Here is a 10,166-nt window from a genome sequence, read left to right on the forward strand (position 1 = left end):
TAAACACATAAATACGTGTCATCGGTGATACAAGCTCTGAAGAGAAGTAAAGCAAGGTAAGGGACTAAAGAAAGAGTGTATGCGTGAGGGTGCTTTTTAAGATAGGGCCACTGGTAAGTCCTCTCTGACAAAATGGCCTGAAGACACAGAGAGAACTGAAGGAAGTGAGGAAGAGAGCCATGCAGCTATGTGAGCAGGGCCACGCCAGGCAGAGGGAGAGTGAGCTCTGAGCTCTGAGGCTGGAGCATGCTTGGCATGTCCTAGGAGCGAGAAGGAGGCAATGGCTGGAGCGGAGGTCAGAGCAAAGCAGAGGAGATGGGCTGAGAGGCACCTTGGTAAGGACTTTGCCTTTCATTCCAAGTGAGATCCTAGGGCACTGGCAAGTTCTTTTTCTTTCTTTCTTTTTTTTAATCCGAAATTAAGGCATATTTATTTACTGTTTTTAAAGCTAAATATTTATTTTTAAAAATTCTTTATTGGAGTATAGTTGATTTTCAATGTTGTGTTAGTATCTGCTGTACAGCAAAGTGAGTCAGTTATACATACATATATATCCACTCTTTTTTAGATTCTTTTCCCATATAGGCCATTACAGAGTATTGAGTAGAGTTCCCTGTGCTATACAGTAGGTCCTTATTAGTTATCTATTTTACATCTAGTAGTGTGTATATGTCAATCCCAGTCTCCCAATTTATCCCTTCCCCTTTTCCCCCCTGTAACCACAAGTGTGTTTTCTACATTTGTGACTCAACTTCTGTTTCTGAGCAGAGCAGGGACACTCTCTGGCATAAGCTTTAAAAGATCACATGGAAAGAGATTGTAGGAAGCATCAGGCGAGTGTGGTAGGATGGAAGCAGGGTGACCATTGCAGCATCCAGGGGACATATGATGGGACTTGGGCCAAGGTGGGCATATTGGAGGTGGAGGGAAGTGGTTTTATCCAAGATGTACTATAGAGGGGAAGCTGGCAGAATTGGAGTTTGGAGGCAGAGGTAGTGGGGAGTCAAGGATGACCCCAGGGCTTACTGCCAGGTAAATAGACAAGAATTTTCTCCAATTTATGAACGAGAAACTGAGACCAAAAGGAAGACAAGTTGAATAATGCAAGAACACAGAGCTGGTAAAGGACAGCGTTAACTACTTACCACCTGCCAGTTCTTTAGGCTCCAGATCCAGTCCTCCTATTTTGTTAGATTGTGAGGCCACAGTGATGTATAAGAGCAAATCCCACTTTCTTGAAGTTTGTAATCTAGCTGTGGAGTCAGAATCTAGAGATAAATACTAAGTTTTAACGGACTTAGTGGCAACTGCCATGTGCTAAGTGCTATGTGAGTGGGAGAAGCCACAGTGCTTTTTGAGATCTGAGTACAGAGTGAGCATGGCATGGTGACCTGGGAGAGCTGGGATAGGAAGAATATAGAGAAAAGAAGTTTTCAATGAAAACCATTATTGCTACTAGAGTAAAGGCAAGGAGACTGATACAGGTACCTATCATTTCCAGACATCAAAGTATAAACCTATTTGGTTAGACCAGAGGGTTTGAGTGGGGGGCTGGGGTGTGGAAGGGGGAGGCTGGAAAATCAAGGAGTTAAACATGGGATTGAAAAGATGATCTAGAACCATATTAGAGGAGACATTAAATGCTTACCTAATAGTGAGTGAGCCCATAGCCTCTTAATAGAGATAATAGAGATTAGAAAAATATTAATGTGATTTCAAGGGAATGATTAAGCTTATTAGGAAAGCAATAATAAAATCTTCACTAAAAACAGGTCAAGAATATACTTCTAATTTAATAACAAGCTGGACTAATCAGCTAGTCCTTAGAAGATGTTTCATAATTGGGGGAGCCTTTGAACTTGATGGGTAATTATTGTCAATAAAAACAGAGATCACTTTGAAATAATTAGACATTAAAATAAGGTGTAAAACAGTTGAGTGGCTTCCATTTGTACAAAACAACAAAACAGCTTCAGGCCAAATGTGTGCCTGACTCAGGAGAGGCTGGAAGCAGAGCTGTGTTTGACCACTCTGAAAACTCTAGAACATTTTCATTTGTTTCTGGGGTGTGGCCAAGAGAGAGCAACTGGGAAAATATTCGTATTGCAAAACTCCCTAACTGGTTTGGGGAGCTTGGAGGGTGTGTACTCAGTATGAACTGGGGGTATTTAGTTAGGTCTTCAATCCATCACAGTATCAAGTAGGATATTGTGCAAAGAGGATGAGCCAGGAGAATGGTTTCGGTATTTTAGTGTGGTTTTTGTCCCAAAAAGGAAACATGTTTTTAAATTAAAATTGTGGACTCTTTGAGAAAACTGTGGCCATACTGAGTATGTTTAAAAGAGAAAAAAATATTAAACTGATCTTCTTTGGCCTTTTAAAATACATCAACCCACTTGATATCTCTTCTGCTTTAGTGGAATGTTTGGTCAAAGTGATTAAGTTTTTGAACTGAAGGATCTTTAGCTGTTTAGAAGTGCTCAGAGACAAAAAAGATGAATTTCAATGGGGTAAAGGGGAGGTAGAAAGTGAAAAAGAAGAACTGGTCCAACAATTTTAACAACTGAGTAATATTATTATATGTTAAATGTGAGTACATCTTCAGTTTTCCATGGAAGGTCTTGGAATTCTGAAAAAACAACCTGAAATTATATAGGTAAGTTGTGGAAACATCAGAAAAACAGAACAAAACAAAACAAAAACAGAAATAGAAAAGAGGAAAAAAGATTACCTTTGAATGAAATAAACATGAGACGCCACAGAAATATATAGATATGGGTATATGAGACAAAATTAGGGACCAAAGTGGATTACATATTTCTTGTGAATCCTAACTCTGTGGGTAAAAGGGAAGATAAGGTCCAACCATGATGAGTGGGAAAGCGAGTGGATTACTTTGCTTCTCGCCTCAGTGTATGTGTCACAGCCTTTCAGGATGGTTTGGAGAAAGAGAAACCGATCAATGTGCTTCTCCTCTGCAAAGCCATTCCATCTGGGGATGGGCAGGGGAAAATGGACTAAATTGCAGGCTTGATGGAGGAGGATGTATAAGCAGGAAGGGGACGGAGATGCAGAGTCATCCCACCCATCTTATGGATGTTCCAGAACCTGGAAAGATTGTTGGATATGGAAGAGGATCTTGTTTCCAAACCAAATCTGTCACTTACTTGTGATGTGACCATGTGCAAATTACTAAATCTCCCTTTTCCTTTAGCTACAATCCCCTTATGTGATGACTACCTCACACTATGTGTGTACGTGTTTTGTCTTGCTTTTTTAATTTTATTGGCAATAAACATGCAAGAGTTTTAAGTAAGAGAGTGTGAATTAATCCTATTGAAAATCAAAGCGGTACCCAAGTGGGAGGTACTGTTGTCATTATTTTTATTGGTGGTTTTGGTGGGTAGAAGTGAGGGTTTACCATATGATCCCTAGGACTGGTTTGGCACTGGCTGGCAGGGCTCTTCTCTTTCGTCACGCCCACACCTTAGCAGTGGTTGTGAAAGGAAAATAGGTTGTTTTCTAATTTTTATTGTGAAAGGCAAGAGGCTAAAAGATGCCAGGGAAATGAAAAGCTATGAGAAAAATTTTTAGGTGAGCTTCAAATTGTCTGTCTTTCTGATCTGCTTGTTGGGATGTAAAATCATTTTGTTTATGTCCAGTGAAGAAAACAGTCTACTTCTAAGTCTCAACCCCAAATTTCTGTTAGCCTTCGTGTTCTTAAAACTCATTGTGTTGTAATAATAGAAGAAAATGCATAATGTTTCCTTGCATTCATAACAGAAAAAAATGATGACTTTACTTAAATTCCATGTAAGTGATTTTGCTTTGACACAAGGAATAATTTTTTGGTGTTTTGGTTGAAGACCCTACAATAGGTTCCTAAGAAAGTTGGCTTATCTGTCCAGGACATATTTAAAAATAGGGCAAATTCCTGCCTAACTTTAAGAAGGCAAATTCCATTTCACTTATGCTAGTTTATTATATTTGGCCTGTTGATAAGTGTAATCAACCTTTTTCTGACATAAATGGCGCATCATTAAATTGCATCCTCACTAGAACATAACCAGATTTAGACTACAACACAGTCTAAGGGTACAGTTCATATATGGTATGGTGGAATACACAGGTCACACAAAACCAGACCTCATGTACTATGGTTGAAGGATGAAATTCAGCCTGCTCTCCACTTGCCAGCATTTGTCAAAAAATGCATTTGCACAAAGGCATCAAGCAGGCTCATAGCTTCCCCAGAAGCTTCCACAGATTGACACAACTATCTCAAGTTTTGTATCATAATTCCTATTCTTTATCATAACCCATAGTAGTAAAACAATAATTTTGGTCATAATCCATCTTTCTCTCTATTAAAGAGAGAATTGTTTATCCATTTTATAATAGTAACTGTGATAGTTAATTTTATATTTTAACTTGAAGTGTGTTTTTGGATGAGATTAGCATTTAAGTCGGTGAAGAAAAAAGAGATCACTCTCTAAAATGTGGGTGGGCCTTGTACAATCAGTTGAAGGTTTAAATAGGATAAAAGACCAGCCTCTCTGAGCAAGCAGAAATTCTTGAGACCACCTTCAGACTTCATTTAATTATCAACTCTCCTGAATCTCTAGTCTGTTGGCCTTCAGACTGGAACCTGGGACACCAGGGCTTTCTGAAAGCATGACAGTCTCTGGTCACAGTGAGAATATCTGGACTTCTAAGATTGTGTCATCTCTGATACCCACTGTGTGTCCTGGGGTGGCCCACTCACCTTTCCTGGGGTTATCATCTGTAGAGTGGGATGAATAACACCACCTGCCGTCTCAGTGATGAGTTGTGATCATTTACTAGATAAAGTTTGTAAAGTGTTTTTGAAGATGAGAAGAGTACACCACGCTGTTTTATTGCTATATCTCATACTTGATCATATTCTTCCTAAAAGATCTCCACAAGGATTGGTGCACGCTTTGAGTTTTAGTGGCTGGTTTCTGTGATAGATTTTATATCTCAATAAAAAGGTTGTATAATGTTTTGATTGTTTGGGGTGATTTTCCTAGACATCTAAGACATAATTTCTAAAACCTCTAAACCAGTTTCTTTGTGTTTCTCTTATATAAGCCAGGACACCACCTCTCCTTCAAGGATGCGATACACTAACCTACAGAGCCTCTTGGACCAACTGAAGGTAAAGGATGGCTGGCTCTTCACTCTTCTATCTAGTGCAGGAGATAATCTTTGATTCAAAATGATAGGTCTATTATTAGCTTGAGAAATCTTCAGTTTTTGCTAAATTATGAAGTATCTTCTTCCTCGTTTCAGAACCTAAGGCATAACAGAGAATCAGTGTGTTACTCACCATAAAAGGGCATAAATTCAAGACATTTACACACATAAATCAAAATTATTCATTTTCCCAAATATTGTTTAACAATCTGCATATGTATGCGGCAACCTTTGTTTCCCAGATGTATATTGTCTTGCATTTTTCTTTCAATGTGTGCCAGTAAAAAGAAGAGGGAGCTGAAAGAATCCTCCTCTTTATAATGACGAAGATGGGAGGGTTATGAAAATATTTGCAAACCATTCCCAGTTCTCACATTCCCAGGGGCAAAAAGCAACGAAATTTTGGATCAGACAGTTCCACAGAGGCTGCCTAATTCTGAGCATTAACCAGAGTCCAACCCACACCTCAACTGCCCCCTCGTGTTCCACCTATTTTTCTCTTTCTGCCAGTATCAGTTAAAATTCTTTGTGTTCCTGACATTGAAAAATGTGTCAAAAGAAAAGCTTAATAGGGTCAACAAGCAAACATTAATTAAAATATTAATCATAAAGTCATGCCTCTAGACCTTGATATAGCTTCAGGTGAAAATAGAATGTCATCTGTGAGAAGTTGTTCCTAGGTTGAATCATTTTTAAATGACACTAATTACACATCAGCTTAGCTGTCACCAAAGATTGGTTCCACTTAAATTGGAAAATGCAGAAGGCATAATGTTAGATTTCTAAAGGACAGAATTGAGAAGGAAAGTTACTCCTGGTAGATGACAGAATTGGGATTCTGGAATATCTCAACTGGCCATGATGATAGGCTAAAACCAATGATGAAATCTACCGGGGATAACAAGGAAAGTCAGCACTGAGGTTCAGAAAATCAACCACAAAGATACAAAATGGAGAGACCTACTTAAACTGAACTTCCTTGGGAAAAGTGTTGACTGCAAACTCAGTTCAGGTTGATGTGACTGGGTTGACAAAAAAGCTAATGCCTCACAGATTACATTATAAGCTTTATAGTATTCATATCAGCAGATTTAATGATATAATTCATTCACCTGTTTTTTTCATTCAACAGTCATGCAATATGTAGGGAATGGTAAATGTCCAGTTTAAAGAACACAGCCACTATGCAGCTTACTATGATGATGCTGTTGTAGGAATTCAGGATGTGTATACCAAATTTTCACTTTTTTTCCAGGAAGATCTTGAAATTTGGATTGTAATATAAAAAAATTCCAGTTTCCAAATATCTTGAATTTAAAAAAAATAGGCTGTATCTAGCTGATGGGCTTCTCATTTTTACTTCTGTGTGAGACATATTGTCTGGATCTTAGGAGAAAGATGTTGACTGGTGACAGATGTTTAGCTTTTGTAATTTTTTAAGTCATCTTATCAGTGACAGTTCAATCAATGGAAGTGAATGAAATCGCCAGGGAGTGTATCTAGAGAAGGAAATTAAAGCCTTATGCCTGCTTTGTTTTGGGCTAACTATATATTTTTTAGAAGTGATTTTAATTTATCTACAGATCTTCCTTGAATTACAATGGGGTTATGTCCTGATAAACTCATCATATGTTGAAAATATTATGTCAAAAGTGCATTTAGTACACTTAACCTACCAAACATCATAGCTTAGCCTAGCCTACATTAAATGTCCTACAGTTGGGCAAAATCATCTAACACAAATCCTATTTTACAATCAAGTGTTGAATATATCATATAATTTAATGAATACTGTACTGAAAGTGAAAAACAGAATGGCTGTATGGGTACAGAATGGTTGGAAGTGTATTGGTTGCTTACCCATGTGATTACATGGCTGACTGGGAGCTGTGGCTTACTGCTGATGCCCAGAATCACAAGGGAGTATCCTACCACACATTGTTAGCCTGGGAAAAGATAAACATTCAAAATTTAAAGAATGGTTTCTACTGAATGCATATTGCTTTCACAACACTCTAAAGCAAAATCATAACTTGAAACATCATAAGTCAGAGACTGTCTGTATTGGCTTTGTAGCTACACCGCTTTGCATTAATTTTCAGTTGTTGCTCTAAGGACTGCTGTACACATTCTTAAATTTTAACAGTCCACTTAGAATTAATATCATACCACTTCATGTAAAATACACAAACTTAGCAGTTATGTAGGTCCATGTATCTTATACTTTTTGCCATAGTTGTCATAAATATCATTACCTACATGCTTTATAAATCTCATAATACAAAGTTGTAATTGTTTGTTTTAAATAGCCTTTTTTATTTACCCACATATTTACTATTTCTAGTGTTCTTCATTCTTTTCAAAAGAGGAAATTTGTACCTAGTATCAATTCCCTCAGTCTGAAGAGCTCCTTAAAGCATATCTTGTAGTACAGATTGCTGGCAATAAATTCTCTTAATTTTTATTTAATTGAAAATGGCTTTAGTTTGCTTTCATTCTTGAAGATTCTTTTCATTAGATATAGAATTCTAACTTGAAAGTTTTTTTTTCAATCATTTCAACAAATTGATCCATTGCCTTCTGGCTTCCATAGTTTCTGATGAGAAGTTAGCAGTCATTTATAATGTTATTTCACTACATACAATGTGTCATTTTTCTCTGGCTGCTTTAAGAACTTTTTGTAATCTTTGGTTTTCTTTAAATTAACCTTTATGGGCCTTGCTATGATTTTGGGGGGATCTTGATTGAGTTTGCTGATCTTCTTGAATCTGGAACTGTCTCACCAAATTTGGGAAATTTTCAGGTATTACTACTTCAAATATTTCTTATGCCCTATTCTTTCTAGGACTCAAATTACATGTATATTTGGACTTCTGATATTGTCCCACAGGCCAATCTTTTTTCCTCCTGTTCTTCAAACTTTATAACTGTATTGATCTATCTTCAACTTTATTGGCTTTTTCTTGTGTCATCTCCTAGTTGTTAAACCCATCCAGTTAATTTTTTTCTCAGGTATTGGAGTTTTCAGTTCTACTTTGTTATTATTTACAGTTTCTATTTAGCACTTTTTCATTTATTCCACATACATTTTCTTCATATTTTGGATCATAGTTATGATATTTACTCTAAAATCCTTGTCTGCTAATCCCAATGTCTGGGTCATTTTGAGGCCAAATTCTATTAAGACTTTTATCTTGGGTTTCTGTTATGTTTTCTTGTTTCTTTATATGTTTAGTAAGTTTGCCTTGTATGTCTAGTAATAATGGACATTGTGAAAAATATGTTTCAGAGACACTGGATTCTGTTATATTCCTCCAAATATTATTGATTCTTTTGCTATAAGTGGAAGTTAATTTGGTTAGAACTGAATTTCAATTCTGTCATCCCTGTGTTGGGCAGCAGCTGAAATCTATGTTTACTTCCTTTAGCCTCAGCTGAACTGCTTGGAGTCTGCCCTGTACATGCATATTTCAAGGATCATTCAGAGATGTAAACAGAATTTATACACAAAATCTTGTATATAATTCTCTGGCTGTCTCCTATCTTGTTTGGTCTCCCCAAAATGTGTATTCAGACTCTTCAAGCCTCTAAAACTATTATTTTTTTATCCAAGTTTTAATTGGCAGACTGGGACCTTGTATCTGGCATAAACAAACAAAAAACAACTGCAAGAAGCAGAAGACTTATCAGTGCTATTTCCTTCTTCCAAATATCCACTGTCTCCCAGTCTCTGCCTTCTTTTTGTGTCTTTCCAATGTCTTCAGTAATTGATATTTTAAAACTTTATCCAGGATGCATAGTTGTTAACTGTGGTACCGTTTGAACAACAGAAACTACTCTGCTATTACCAGAAGCAAAAATTCCAGACAGGCAGAATATGGAGCTGGGAGAAACCTCTCAATTCTGGTCCACTAGGCAAGCTGACCACAACTGGGTTAACTATTCACAGTTGTCATCTGGTCTAGAATTCCTTCTCTCTAGAGCTCAGACTACAAGATACACTGTGGCCTGCATTTAATCCTCTCAACTAAACTGATAGTACACAGCAACTAGCTCCCTAACTGAGACACCTATCTCTGGAGTTATTCACCCCATATCCACTTTCTATACTGCCATGAAAGTGATCTGTATAAAAACAGATCACATCATGTCACTTTGCTGCTTAAGAATTCTTCCATGGCTCCTGATTTTCCTACAGAGGAAACCAAAATTTCTTAGCAGGACTTATAAGACCATATGAGACTTGAAATCTGAACATTTTGCCTCCTCTGTAGTAATTTTCTCACCCCTTTCCTACCCCTACTCCAACCAAGTACACTGTGCTTTAAAGGACAATCAAATCTTGCTGATGCATGAAAGTCACCTGCATTTTCACACTACCACGTACTTGCAGTTAACATCACCTTACCCTGCATTATTTTTCTCTTTAGCCATTTGACATTATATTTTATAATTATATGAGAGACTTATTATAATATATTATAAACATTATATTATAATGTCTACTTGACAGTGTAATACAGATCTGTGTGTGTACACACACACACACAAACACACACACACACACACACACACACACATATATATATATATATATATACATACATACATATATATTATTACATGTCTTCCACATTGGAATGTAAGGATCTTGATATCAAAGACTTGGTTTGGTTCACTATAGTATCTCTACTATTCAGAAGAATGCCTGGTTTATAATAGGCACTTCAATAAATATTTATTGGATGAATATTGTTCTTACTCTCTGCCCAAAACCATGTAGCAAAGGCATTCTAAGAACCCAACTCAATTGTTTTCTTCCCTTTGGAATTTTCTAACATCCCCTCACACATATATGATAAATTATTAAGTCTTCATCCATTTTTCCATAGAACTTATCTTCCTTATTTCTCTTTCTTATTTCTCTGCCTCTTTCTGGGTTTACCAGT

This window comes from Leucopleurus acutus, assembly GCF_964270905.1.
Source record: "Leucopleurus acutus genome assembly, chromosome: 5".
Classification (NCBI taxonomy): domain Eukaryota; kingdom Metazoa; phylum Chordata; class Mammalia; order Artiodactyla; family Delphinidae; genus Leucopleurus; species Leucopleurus acutus.